Source organism: Cherax quadricarinatus, chromosome 77 (genome assembly GCF_038502225.1).
Source record: "Cherax quadricarinatus isolate ZL_2023a chromosome 77, ASM3850222v1, whole genome shotgun sequence".
NCBI lineage: Eukaryota > Metazoa > Arthropoda > Malacostraca > Decapoda > Parastacidae > Cherax > Cherax quadricarinatus.
This window is the reverse complement of record NC_091368.1, coordinates 21,412,456-21,426,130: the sequence shown is the minus strand read 5'-3', so window position 1 is coordinate 21,426,130 and position 13,675 is coordinate 21,412,456. Positions and strand designations below refer to the sequence as shown.

The window sequence follows — 13,675 nt, the reverse complement described above, 5'->3', positions numbered from 1 at the left end:
CCGGCATTTTAGTCGCCTCATACGACACGCATGGCTTACGGAGGAAAGATTCTTTTTCACTTCCCCATGGACAATAGAAGAAATAAAGAGGAACAAGAGCTATTTAGAAAAAGGAGAAAAACCTAGATGTATGTATATATATATGCATGTGCGTGTCTGTGAAGTGTTACCAAAGTGTAAGTAGGAGTAGCAAGATATCCCTGTTATCTAGCGTGTTTATGAGACAGAAAAAGAAACCAGCAATCCTACCATCATGCAAAACAGTTACAGGTTTCTGTTTCACAGTCATCTGGCAGGACGGTAGTACTTCCCTGGGTGGTTGCTGTCTACCAACCTACTACCTACACAATTCTATCACAATTCATCTAATATGACATTATAAACAATATAAATAACATAAAAACCTGATATACAATCTAGAATGAATAAAATATGAACTTGACTATTTTAAACTCCACATCTTGCACCTGTGCTGGTGTGCAGGTACACATTAAAATCATTAAGAGAATGTTATTGGTCTTGAAGATGCCATATTAATAATGATAATAATCACTCTGAGGCACATTAAATGTGTATAAAACGTTAATATAGACATTTTGCTTAATCTATTAATTTTTTTCAAAATTATATAATAAACACGCTATGTAACATAAATTAACATAAATATGAGATGTTTTTCCAGTCGGCTTGACAGAGTGAACAAAAATCATTCGTGTCCGGGCTGGTAACAACTAGTTTGTTTACAAAACTTGCAACCCTTCTACACTCATTCTCTCTCTCGTTTATTCATTTAATCTTGTTTAGTCACCTCTCACTCACCATTAAGACTACAGATATTTTAGGGTAAGTAATGAGTAAACACTATATTATACAGTGAACCCACGCCTTACGAATGCATCGCGTTACGTTAAATCCACCATACGAAGCATCTGAATGCAAAAATTTTGCCACGCCTCACAATAAAAAACTCGTCTTATGTGATTCGTCCGGGACGCGTCCCACGTGTGGCCTCAGCACCAGTGTTCACAAGCCAGCCAGTGTGGTCGCATCTACGCATACATTCGGTACATTTCACATTATCCCAGTGTTTTTAGTGCTTGTAACTGCAAAATAAGTCACCATGGACCCCAAGAAAGCGTCTAGTGCCACCCCTGTGGTAAAAAGGGAGAGAATTAGTATGGAATTGAAAAAAGATTTAGGAAATGTGTGCAAAGCGGGTTGAACTGCAAACCTTCACGGATGAAAATCACCCTGACACAGCTACTGCAAGCCGTGTTGGCAACCTGTACAATGACAATGTTATGGCACATTTTATGAAAGTCTTAAAGGAACGGGAGGTACAGAGCTCTATGGACAGATTTGTTGTGCGACAGAGGTCCAGTGACTCTCAAGCTGGTCCTAGTAGCATTAAAAGAAGAAGGGAAGTAAGCACGGAAAAGGACTTGCTACCTCAAGTCCTAATGGTAGGGGATTCCCCTTCTAAACAGTAAGTTCCACACACTCCCCTCCTCCCATCCCATCAATCATCACCAAATCTTCAATAAATGTAAGTGTACACAACAGGTAAGTGTCATGTATTATATTCTTATTAGTAATTGTGCATGTCTTCTTCAGTTTGTGTGTATTAAAATTAATATTTCATGTGGTAAAAAAATTTTTTTTTCATACTTTGGGGTGTCAGGAACGGATTAATTTGATTTCCATTATTTCTTATGGGGAAAATTAATTCGGCTAACGATAATTTCGGCTTACGATGAGCTCTCAGGAACATATTAATATCGTAAGGCAGGGGTCCACTGTATTACAGTTTAACCCTTTGACTGTTTTGGTCGTATATATACGTCTTATGAGCCAGTGTTTCGGACATATTAATACACAAATTCTAGCGGCTTCAAATCAAGCAGGAGAAAGCTGGTAGGCTCACATGCGAGAGAATGGGTCTGTGGTCAGTGTGCACCACATAAAAATAATCCTGCAGCAAGCAGTGCATAATGGGAAAAAAAACTGACTTTTTTTTTGGATTAAAATGCAGACTTTGAGGTGTATTTTCATATAGTATTTATCGGCGTATTCTCGTTTTCATGGTCTCACTTGATAAAATGGAAAACATATTACAGAAATAGAGATGATTTTGATTAGTTTCACGATGAAAACAACCTTGAAATTGAGCTCAAAGTAGCAGAAATATTCGATTTTTACCAATGTTCAGGAGTAAGCAAATCACACCACAAGTCCAATACACTTCAACTGGGGAGTCTAATATTCTTTCACTTGTGCACTAATATTATTTATACCATTTTTACAATAATGCAGTTGTCTGCATAACAGTAAATTTTGTATTTTTTGTATGAATAAAAACAAAATAGAAAGCAATAGTAATATAAGAGGGGCCTAGAGTTGTGACTAATGAACAGAGGATATGTTATTTTAGTGCCAAGAATGTCTACATTGTTTATTCTGAACCCTATTTTGAAATTGGCATCTTTTTTAATTTGTGTGAAATTGGCCAAACTGCCAATTTCTGACCACTTCATTGGGTATATCAAATCGGTAAATGGGTGGTTTCTTGTACTCAACTGATAGAAAAAATGGAGTTCTAATGAAATAGCTATGAGTTTGGTCAACTGGAACAACGGAATTGGCCAAAAACAGGGCTCAAAGTCGGCAAAATCGCCAATGCGTATATGTCGCCGAGACCGCTAACTTCGCGGGAGCGTAATTCCAAGAGTTTTCGACAAAATTTCGTACTTTTGGTGTCATTACCATTGGGAAAAAATTCTCTATCATTTCAAAAGAAAAAAAATTTTGTTTTTTCCAAAAATTTTGCGACATAGAATGACAGTTTCAGAAAGGGGCTTGCAAAAGTCAAAGGGTTAATAATAATATTATTATTATTATTAATATAAGTACATATGTATTATTGTGATAATAAGTAATAATAATAATTATTATTATTATTAGTAATAATTTAGGGCACTGGAGCACAGATCCACTGTATAGCACTTTGTCTGGATTTTTGGGGTTATCCTAGGTAATTTACACTGTGCCTGGGGCTCTGCCACAGCCAACCACCTTAGACCCTTAATAATCCAACAAAAAGCAGTTGTGCCGGTGATAACCAGCTCCTGTGCTAGACAGCACACCCCACCACTTTTCAAAAGACTCAACTTTCTAAATATACAAGACATACACTTTTATTATTGTGCCTACTACATATATAGAACTTTAAACTCCACTGTAACCTCCCCCCCCAAAAAAAAAAAACTACTTGACAGTTACAACAGAATGCACAGTCATAATACGTACAAGACATAAGGCCCTTTTCAACATCCCTCGAGTAAAACTCTCACTCTCTAAGAACGCTATGCACATAAAAGGCCCAAAGATCTGGAACTCACTACCGGAACAAGTCAAGGATCCCCAGACAACTTATTTATTTATTTATTTGAATTTAGGACTCTGCTAAAAAATCATCTTATCTCACAATATTAACCAAATCAACCAAACATCTACTGGCTAGTTTTATCATGTGACGTCCTGGCTTTCAATTCTGCCATTCCATAAAATATTACCACCTGCACCATCCCTTGTAAATTAGATTTTGTACTAAATACACATAAGATTTATTAAGTCCAAACAAGATTGTAAAACCACTAAGCACTATTCTATGTTTAGTTTTAAGTAATAATTACTTTGTACTATTACCTTATTTAGCTATCTTTGTACTTAGCAAATCAAAATTGTAATTACACATTGTAACCTTTACAAAGAAATAAAATTATTATTACTATTATTATTATAATTATTGTATGATAACTTTACTTATGTGTACCTGTGAGTGAGAGAGAGAGAGAGAGAGAGAAAGATACAGAGAGAGAGATAGAGAGAGAGAGAGAGAGATACAGAGAGAGAGAGATACAGAGAGAGATACAGAGAGAGAGAGAGATACAGAGAGAGAGAGAGAGAGAGAGAGAGAGAGAGAGAGAGAGAGAGAGAGATATACAGAGAGAGAGAAATACAGAGAGATACAGAGAGAGAGAGAAAGATACAGAGAGCAAGAGAGATACAGAGAGATACAGATACAGAGAGAGAGAGAGATGTAGGTAACAGCTCTTAGCTTACCAATAAAGTTAGGAATCCTTAACCTGTAAATAGCTTGTCAATAAAGCTAGGGATCCTAATCCTTGTCAAACCCTGTGTAAAAAAAAAAAAAAAAAAAAAAAAAAAAAAAATTACAGAGATACAGACAGAGTGATACAGATGGAGAGAGATCCAAATTCAGTCCGTCAGGCAGACAACCGCCCACCCACCCAGCCGGCCTGCTAGCCAGCCAGCCAGTCAGCTGAATACGTATTACACATGTTCCAGAGTTGTTTCTCTTTACTTAGAGTATAGGACATCTTGGCAGGATGACACTACCAGTGGTATTCTCCCATTCCACTGTGTCGACAATACAAGGAGCTTTTGGCATGTACACTCAACCACTGTATTTCTTTTATACAACTATATACCATGTCCAAATAATAATAAATAAATAACAGTAACATAGGATACTGTATGAGATGTAAAATTTACAATACAATTCACTACCACGTATACATAATATATAGTATATAAATGATTAAAATATATCAATAGAAGTAAATTATGGTAAAAAGAATGAAATAATGATTGTACATTACATTACGTAATGTATTCGCATCGCCATTGGGCCGTGCGGACGTGCTGCGCAGTAGCTCCTGATTGAGTTGGCATTTGCGCAGTGTTGACGTGTACTTGGCTCTGTGAAGACCTGTTTGCGCGCTCTCTAGAATTGAAGCAAGATGCCCTCCATCGAGCAACTTTATCAACAGCTTAAGGAAGAATTGAGGTTGGCGAATTTGGAAATTCGGCGATTGACCGAGGAGAACAAGAAGATTCGTAGTAGTCCTCCTGTTTTGAGTCCTCAGGTCAAGAAGGGAAACTGGTCAGTGGCTGGACAGCAGGGAAAGAAGTTGACGATCAAGAAGACGAATGGAAAGGTAGAAACGATGAAGAAGAAAGAGACTGCCGTGGAAACTGTTGTGGAAACATCCAATACATTCTCAGTGCTACCCGACGAATGTGAGTTGACTACTGGGAACGACACGACGAAAGACATTAAGGAAGGTAAGAATATTGTTGTTGTTGGGGATAGCCAAGTTAGGTATATGGATAGGGCGTTCTGCTTGAAGGACAGGAGTAGGAGACAGAGAGTTTGCTTTCCTGGGGCTGGGATGGAGGATATTGTTAGCCGTCTGGATGACATCATGAGAGGTAATGGGAGCAATCCTATTATCTGTCTCAGTGCTGGAGGCAACGATGTTGGCAGACGTAGGAGTGAGGACCTGATTAGCAGGTATAGGGCAGCAATAGAAATAATTAGGAGTAAGGGTGGGAACCCTCTCATATGTGGTATTTTGCCAAGGAGGGGAGTTGGAAGTGAATGGTTGTCCAGGGCAATTGGTGTCAATTGCTGGCTGGACAAATACTGTAAGGAAAATGCGGTAACATTCATTGACAACTGGGACCTCTTCTATGGCAGAAATGACATGTATGCTAGGGATGGGTTTCACTTATCTAGGTGTGGGGTGGGAGCACTGGCAACTGCAGTGGAGGGAGCAGTTAGGACTTTAAACTAGGAATAGTTAGTGGTATGGGTTTTGGCAGGAAAACAGTGAAGTCCCAGTGTAGTAATATTAGGAGTTCTAGGGGAACTAGTAATAATAAGAACGAGATAGATATTGAAAAGCCAGGGACCTTGGGTGATAAGGACGGTAATAGGTTTAGTAGAAAAATAGAAATGAGCAGGAAGGGTAAAGAGAAAGGAGAGTCTTTCAATGTTTATTATGCTAATTGCCGTAGTGCTAGGAATAAGATGGACGAGTTGAGATTAGTTGCTAGTGTAGGTAACATTGATGTATTTGCCTTAACTGAGACGTGGTTTAATTCAAAAAGTCGGGACATGCCTGCGGAATGTCATATTCAGGGTTTTAAATTGTTCCAAGAAGATAGAAGTATTGGGAGGGGGGGTGGGGTGGCATTGTATGTCCGAGATCGCTTGAACTGTTGCATAAAAACGGGTATTAAGTCTGAAGTAACACATACAGAGTCTGTTTGGATAGAATTTTCAGAGGGGCATGAAAAACTGATTTTAGGAGTGATATACCGTCCCCCTAACTTAGATAGGGACCAAGGGAAACTACTATGGGAGGAAATTGTTAAGGCCACAAGGCACGATAATGTAGTAATTCTAGGAGACTTTAACTTTAGTCATGTTGATTGGAATTTCTTGACTGGGAATTTAGAATCGTACGACTTCTTAGAAGTATTTCAGGATTGTTTTTTGAAGCAGTTTGTGACAGAACCTACAAGGGGAAATAACCTGCTTGACTTAGTTATGGCAAACAATGAATCCCTTGTTAATAATTTAGAAATTTCAGAGGAACTGGGTGCTAGCGACCACAAATCAATTACATTTAGCATTGAATGGAAGTACGATAGTAGCGATAACTCAGTAACAGTCCCAGATTTTCGCTTAGCAGATTACGATGGGCTTAGAGAACACTTATCATCTGTTGACTGGGGTAACGAAGAGAGCTATCAATATGACAGTTTTCTGAACACTATACATGCTGCTCAAAGAGCGTTTATCCCATATAAAGAAATTAGATCAAATAGAAATGACCCAAAATGGATGAATAATAGGCTCAAATATCTACTAGGGCATAAGAAAGGAATTTATAGGCGTATCAAAAGAGGTGAGGGTCATCTTATGAATCAGTATATTGACATTAAGAGGGACATTAAAAAGGGGATAAGAAAAGCTAAAAGGGACTATGAAATTAAAGTTGCTAGGGATTCTAAAACTAACCCAAAAAGTTTTTTCCAGGTCTATAGAACAAAAGTTAGAGATAAGATAGGTCCCCTTAAAAATAACTATGGGCACCTTACTGACAATGAGAATGAAATGTGCTTGATTTTAAATAATTATTTTCTCTCAGTTTTTACACAGGAAGACACTAACAATATTCCAGTAATTAATTTTTACAGTGGGCTAGAAGAAGATAAATTATGTAACATCACAGTCACTAGTGAGATGGTTGTGAGGCAGATAGACAGACTGAAGCAAAATAAGTCGCCGGGTCCTGATGAGGTTTTTTCAAGGGTTCTTAAGGAATGCAAAATGGAACTCTGTGAACCATTAACTAATATTTTTAATTTATCTCTTCAAACAGGTGTAGTGTCTGATATGTGGAAGATGGCTAATGTAACTCCTATTTTTAAAACAGGGGACAAGTCGTTACCGTCAAATTACCGCCCAATAAGCCTGACCTCAATTGTAGGCAAATTACTAGAGTCAATTATAGCTGAGATTATAAGAAGCCATCTCGATAAGCATAGCTTGATTAATGATACTCAGCATGGATTCACAAGAGGCCGGTCTTGTCTAACTAATTTATTAACTTTCTTCAGTAAAGCTTTTGAGGCTGTTGACCACAATAAAGAATTTGATATTATTTACTTAGATTTTAGTAAGGCTTTTGATAGAGTTCCGCACCAGAGACTGTTAAAGAAAGTGGCAGCTCATGGTATTGGGGGAAAAGTGCTCTCGTGGATCGAGTCATGGCTCACTGACAGGAAGCAGAGAGTGTCCATAAATGGGGTTAAATCCGAGTGGGGATCTGTAACAAGTGGCGTTCCACAGGGATCAGTCTTGGGCCCGTTGTTGTTTATAATATATATCAATGATCTTGATGAGGGAATTACTAGTGATATGAGCAAATTCGCCGATGACACAAAGATAGGTAGGATAATTGATTCAAACGTAGATGTTAGGGAACTTCAGGAGGATTTAAACAAACTCTATTCTTGGTCAGAAAAGTGGCAGATGCAGTTCAATGTAGATAAATGCAAGGTTCTGAAGCTTGGGAGTGTCCATAACCCTAGTACTTATAAGTTAAATGATGTAGAACTTAGCCATACAGATTGCGAAAAGGACTTGGGGGTTATGGTGAGCAGCAACCTTAAACCAAGACAGCAATGCCTAAGCGTACGTAATAAGGCAAATAGATTACTGGGATTTATATCAAGAAGTGTAAGCAACAGAAGTCCAGAAGTCATACTGCAGCTTTATACATCATTAGTAAGGCCTCACCTTGATTATGCAGCTCAGTTCTGGTCTCCGTATTACAAAATGGACATAAATTCGTTAGAAAACATTCAGCGTAGGATGACTAAATTAATACATAGCATCAGAAATCTTCCTTATGAAGAAAGATTGAAGACTCTTAAGTTACATTCACTTGTTAGACGAAGAATGAGGGGAGACCTGATCGAAGTGTATAAGTGGAAGATAGGTATTAATAAAGGGGATATTAATAAGGTCTTGAGGATGTCTCTCCAAGAGAGAACCCGCAGTAATGGATTTAAATTAGATAAGTTTAGATTTAGAAAGGACATAGGAAAGTATTGGTTTGGAAATAGGGTAGTTGATGAGTGGAACAGTCTACCTAGTTGGGTTATTGAGGCTAGGACTTTGTTTAGTTTCAAATCTAGGTTGGATAAGTACATGAGTGGGAAGGGTTGGATTTGAGTGGGACTTTCACATCAGAGCTTATTTCTTGGGTAGCATTGAAAATTGGGTTGGGTAAATGTTTTGTTAGTGGGATGAATTGTAAAGGACCTGCCTAGTATGGGCCAGCAGGCCTCCTGCAGTGTTCCTCCTTTCTTATGTTCTTATGTTCTTACTATGTAGGTAGTTTATATAGCAAAGGTTTGACATTATGACCTACCCAATATGTCGGCAATTTTCAAAGGTTCGACTTACGTCCATTTTGACTTACGACCAGTTAGTCGGAACCAAGCTTGATTGTAAATCGGATGGTGCTTAGTTTGACAAAAAAATTGGCTTGATGCTTGTGCAAGCGTAAGTGAACTAAAAGTTTTCCTGGCCATTTTGATTAAATCTGGTTACAAATCATTGCCCAGCAAATCTATGTATACAACCAAGCTAAAAGTACATAACAAAAGAGGCACAAAACTGTGACTGGAACAATACACAAATAAACCAAGCTGGACCCATTTCGGTCCAACTTGGACTATTTACAAAGTCACACTAACGAAAAGGAGAGAGGAAAGGGAATCCAGTCAGACCCTCGCCTAACGAACGCATCACATAACATTAAATCCGCCTAGCGATACATTTTAACGCAAAAATTTTGCCTCAGCTAGAGCTAAAAAACTCGCCCAACGCGATTCATTCCGTTCGAGACGCGTCCACGTGTGGCCTGAGCACGCCTCACTTGTCCCGTGGGTGCCAGTGTTTACAAGCCAGCCATCGCGGTCGCATCCAAACATACAATCAGAACATTTCATATTATCACAGCATTTTTAGTGATTGCACCTGCAAAATAAGTCACCATGGGCCCCAAGAAAGCTTCTAGTGCCAACCCTACAGCAAAAAGGGTGAGAATTACTATGGATATGAAGAAAGAGATCATTGCTAAGTATGAAAGTGGAGTGCGTGTCTCCGAGCTGGCCAGGTTGTACGCAAAATCCCAATCAACCATTGCTACTATTGTGGCCAAGAAAACGGCAATCCAAGAAGCTGTTCTTGCCAAAGGTGCAACTTTGTTTTCGAAACAGAGATCACAAGTGATAGAAGATGTTGAGAGACTGTTATTGGCGTGGATAAACGAAAAACAGATAGCAGGAGATAGCATCTCTCAAGCGATCATATGTGAAAAGGCTAGAAAGTTGCATGACGATTTAATTAGAAAAATGCCTGCAACTAGTGGTGATGCGAGTGAATTTAAGGCCAGCAAAGGTTGGTTTGAGAGATTTAAGAATCGTAGTGGCATACATAGTGTGATAAGGCATGGTGAGGCTGTCAGTTCGGACCAAAAACCAGCTGAAAAATATGTGAAGGAATTCAAGGAGTACATAGACAGTGAAGAATTGAAACTTGAACAAGTGTTTAATTGTGACGAAACAGACCTGTTTTGGAAGAAAATGCCAAGCAGGACCTACATTGAACAGGAGGAAAAGGCACTCCCAGGACATAAGCCTATGAAAGACAGACTTACTCTGTTGATGTGTGCTAATGCTAGTGGTGATTGCAAAGTGAAACCTTTATTGGTGTATCACTCTGAAACTCCCAGTGTTTTCAGGAAAAACAATGTCCTCAAGGCTGATTTGTGTTTGATGTGGAGGGCAAACAGTAAGGCATGGGTTACTAGAGACCTTTTCAATGACTGGTTACACCATGCATTTGCCCCCACTGTGAAAAATTACCTCCTGGAAAATAAATTGGACCTTAAGTGCCTATTGGTATTAGACAATGCTCCTGGTCATCCTTCAGACGTGGCAGAGCGACTTTCTGGGGACATGAGCTTCATTAAGGTCAAGTTTTTGCCTCCTAATACCACTCCTCTCCTGCAGCCCATGGACCAGCAGGTCATTGCAAACTTCAAAAAACTCTACACAAAAGCTATGTTTGAAAGGTGTTTTGTAGTGACCTCAGAAACTCAATTGACTAAGAGACTTTTGGAGAGATCACTTTAGCATCCTCAATTGTGTAAGGATGTGACTAAGAGGACCTTGAACTCTGCTTGGAATAAACTGTGGCCAGAATGTATAGACAAAAGGGATTTTGAAGGATTTGAGGCTAACCCTGGGAAGTGTATGCCAGTTGTGGAATCAATTGTGGCATTGGGGAAATCCTTGGGGTTGGAAGTTAGTAAGGAGGATGTGGAAGAGTTGGTGGAGGAGGACAATGAAGAACTAACCACTGATGAGCTGCAAGATCATCTTCAACAGCAAGAGGCCAGACCTGAGGAAACTGCTCCGGAGGAGGGGATAGAGAAATTGAGGAAGTTGCCTACTTCAAAGATTAAGGAAATGTGTGCAATGTGCCTTAAAGTGCAAACCTTTTTTGATGAAAATCACCCTCACACAGCTATTTCAAGCCATGCTGGTGACTATTACACTAACAATGTTGTGAAACACTTTAGGAATGTCATAAAGGAACGGGAGGTACAGGCCTCTATGGACAGATGTTGTGCGACAGAGGTCCAGTGACTCTCAAGCTAGTCCTACTGGCATTAAAAGAAGAAGGGAAGTAACCCTGAAAAAGGACTTGACACCTCAAGTCCTAATGGAAGGGGATTCCCCTTCTAAACATTAACACCATCCACACTCTTCCCTCCTCCCATCCCATCAATCATCACCAGATCTTCAATAAAGGTAAGTGTCATGTAATTGTACATGTCTTCTTCAGTTTGTTTGTATTAAAATTAATATTTCATGTGGTAAAATTTTTGTTTTTCATACTTTGGGGTGTCAGGAACGGATTTATTTGATTTCCATTATTTCTTACGGGGAAAATTAATTCAGCTAACAATAATTTTGCCTAACATCGAGCTCTCAGGAACGGATTAATATCATTAAGCGAGGGTCCACTGTGCATGTATATAGGCAGGAGGAGGAGGAAGTATTATTAGTATTATTAGTATTATTAGTAGTAGTAGTAATAGTATTATTAGTAGTAGTAGTAATAGTATTATTAGTAGTAGTAGTAATAGTATTATTAGTAGTAGTAGTAATAGTATTATTAGTAGTAGTAGTAGTAGTAGTAATAGTAGTAGTAGTAATAGTAGTAGTAGTAATAGTAGTAGTAGTAATAGTAGTAGTAGTAATAGTAGTAGTAGTAATAGTAGTAGTAGTAATAGTAGTAGTAGTAATAATAGTAGTAGTAATAGTAGTAGTAGTAGTAGTAGTAGTAGTAGTAGTAGTAATAATAGTAGTAGTAATAATAGTAGTAGTAGTAGTAGTAGTAGTAGTAGTAGTAGTAGTAGTAGTAGTAGTAGTAGTAGTAGTAGTAGTAGTAGTAGTAGTAGTAGTAGTAGTAGTAGTAGTAGTAGTAGTAGTAGTAGTAGTAGTAGTAGTAGTAGTAGTAGTAGTAGTAGTAGTAAGAGGAGGAGGAGCCAGTCAAATACTAAGAAAGAGGAGCACTGCAAGGGAGCTAGGTGCCCACAGAGGGTAAGAGCAAGAACACCGAGGGGGTGAAAATAAAAAAAGCAGGAACAAATACACAGGGCAGAAGAAAGACAACCCAAAGGAGAAAAAGGAAAGAGGAAAGGGGAAGAGGAAGAAGAAGAAAAAGGAGTAATCAGGTTAGGTCACGGGTGTTCTGAAGCTTGGATCATTTAACAATGTAGTGGGAAAGGAAGGCATCAACAGAGACGAAGCCAGGACTAAGATTCATACAAGGAAAGTAGTGTATTAGGGAGGATTCAACCAGATGGCAACTGTTAAAGTTGGAAGTAGGGAAGACAGTTTTAGCAGATCAGTCAATAGGATGGCTGTGACCTCTGATGTGACAGAAGAGAGCACTGTTTGTATCGGCAAGCCTAACACTACTTTTGTGTTCCCTAAGTCTGTCAGAAAGAGACCGGCCAGTTTCTCCAAAGTACTGAAGAGGACAGGAGGAACAAGAAATAGAGTAGACACCGGGAGCATCCGCCTGACTAACACTCTTCGCACTAATCTCGTTCATACCTCTCCTCCCTCTACAGATGCTCCTGGTGTCTACTCTATTTCTTGTTCCTCCTGTCCTCTTCAATACTTTGGAGAAATTGGCCGATCTCTCCTCTCTTCTATGTACGGGTTATTTGTGTAAACTATAAGTACTGCAATACGGCAATACAGATTTGATTCCATCGAGAAATACCTTCATTTCAATGCAACTCACAACCTAGACACAAGTGATAAGTACTGTACACTAAACTGCATCTTCTGATCACACACTCCAAAAGAAGTTTATGGAACACTTCATCCTTTCACAAAAAATAGGTATCAAGTAGAGCCAAGGGCTCCTGGGAGAAAGAAGCTTTCTGTCCCAAGGAAAGTGGAAATGCGATATGACAACACAGGCCATTTTGTATAAACACTTCAAAGGCATGCAAGAAGGAAGTGTAAGGGTGAGAACTAAAAATCTATAGTGCATACAGTGCTGCAAATGTGATGTAGGATTATGTATTCCATGCTTTGCTTCATACCAGAAGATAAAATACATGCAGCCAATAAAGGAAATCTCTAAGTTTTTGTATCCACAGTCTCCTTAGGTAACCATACGGTCACCATCTATAATTCAAGTTTCAAAAACAAAACAAAATTATTTTCTTTTTTAGAACATTATTTACATTAAAAAAAATGAAATTAATACAATTTCATAAAAACTGAAGATAATTTTTTTCTTGGAGGTAATGGGCTTTAACGGAGGTTTCAGGAATGAAACCATATTTACCCTTAACTTTTCAGTTCATGTAACATGGATATCACATACAACACGTTTCAGCAACATAACCAGCTGAACTACTCACCTGTGATGCAAGGTTCTCAATAGATGGAACAATGATGACAAGTGCTGCTGAAGCAACCACCTGCTGCCAGTATTATTACATCAGCTGCTGCACTGCTTCATCTGCCACAAGGATGTCATTTAACAGATGATGCTTGCTGTTAACATGGATCCCTGTAGGGAATATTAGTAAATTTAATTGCAATGGTCAAACAGCAACAATTCCAAGATATATGATAGTGCTTTTATACTCAATAATTATTATGTAACTTCAAAAAAATTAGCTTTTCTATT

At 38.6% G+C, this 13,675-nt stretch overlaps 1 protein-coding gene across 2 annotated transcripts in view; it reads right to left on the bottom strand.

Moving 5' to 3' along the window:
- The window catches only part of LOC128705300 (zinc finger protein 271), an 88,222-nt gene that overhangs the window by 47,242 nt on the left and 27,305 nt on the right, over positions 1-13,675 (bottom strand). For both annotated transcript variants that reach the window (XM_070101499.1, XM_070101500.1), the window contains exon 2: positions 13,404-13,555. The gene's annotated coding sequence lies outside the window, so the exon portion shown is untranslated. The remainder of the gene's footprint in view (positions 1-13,403; positions 13,556-13,675) is intronic.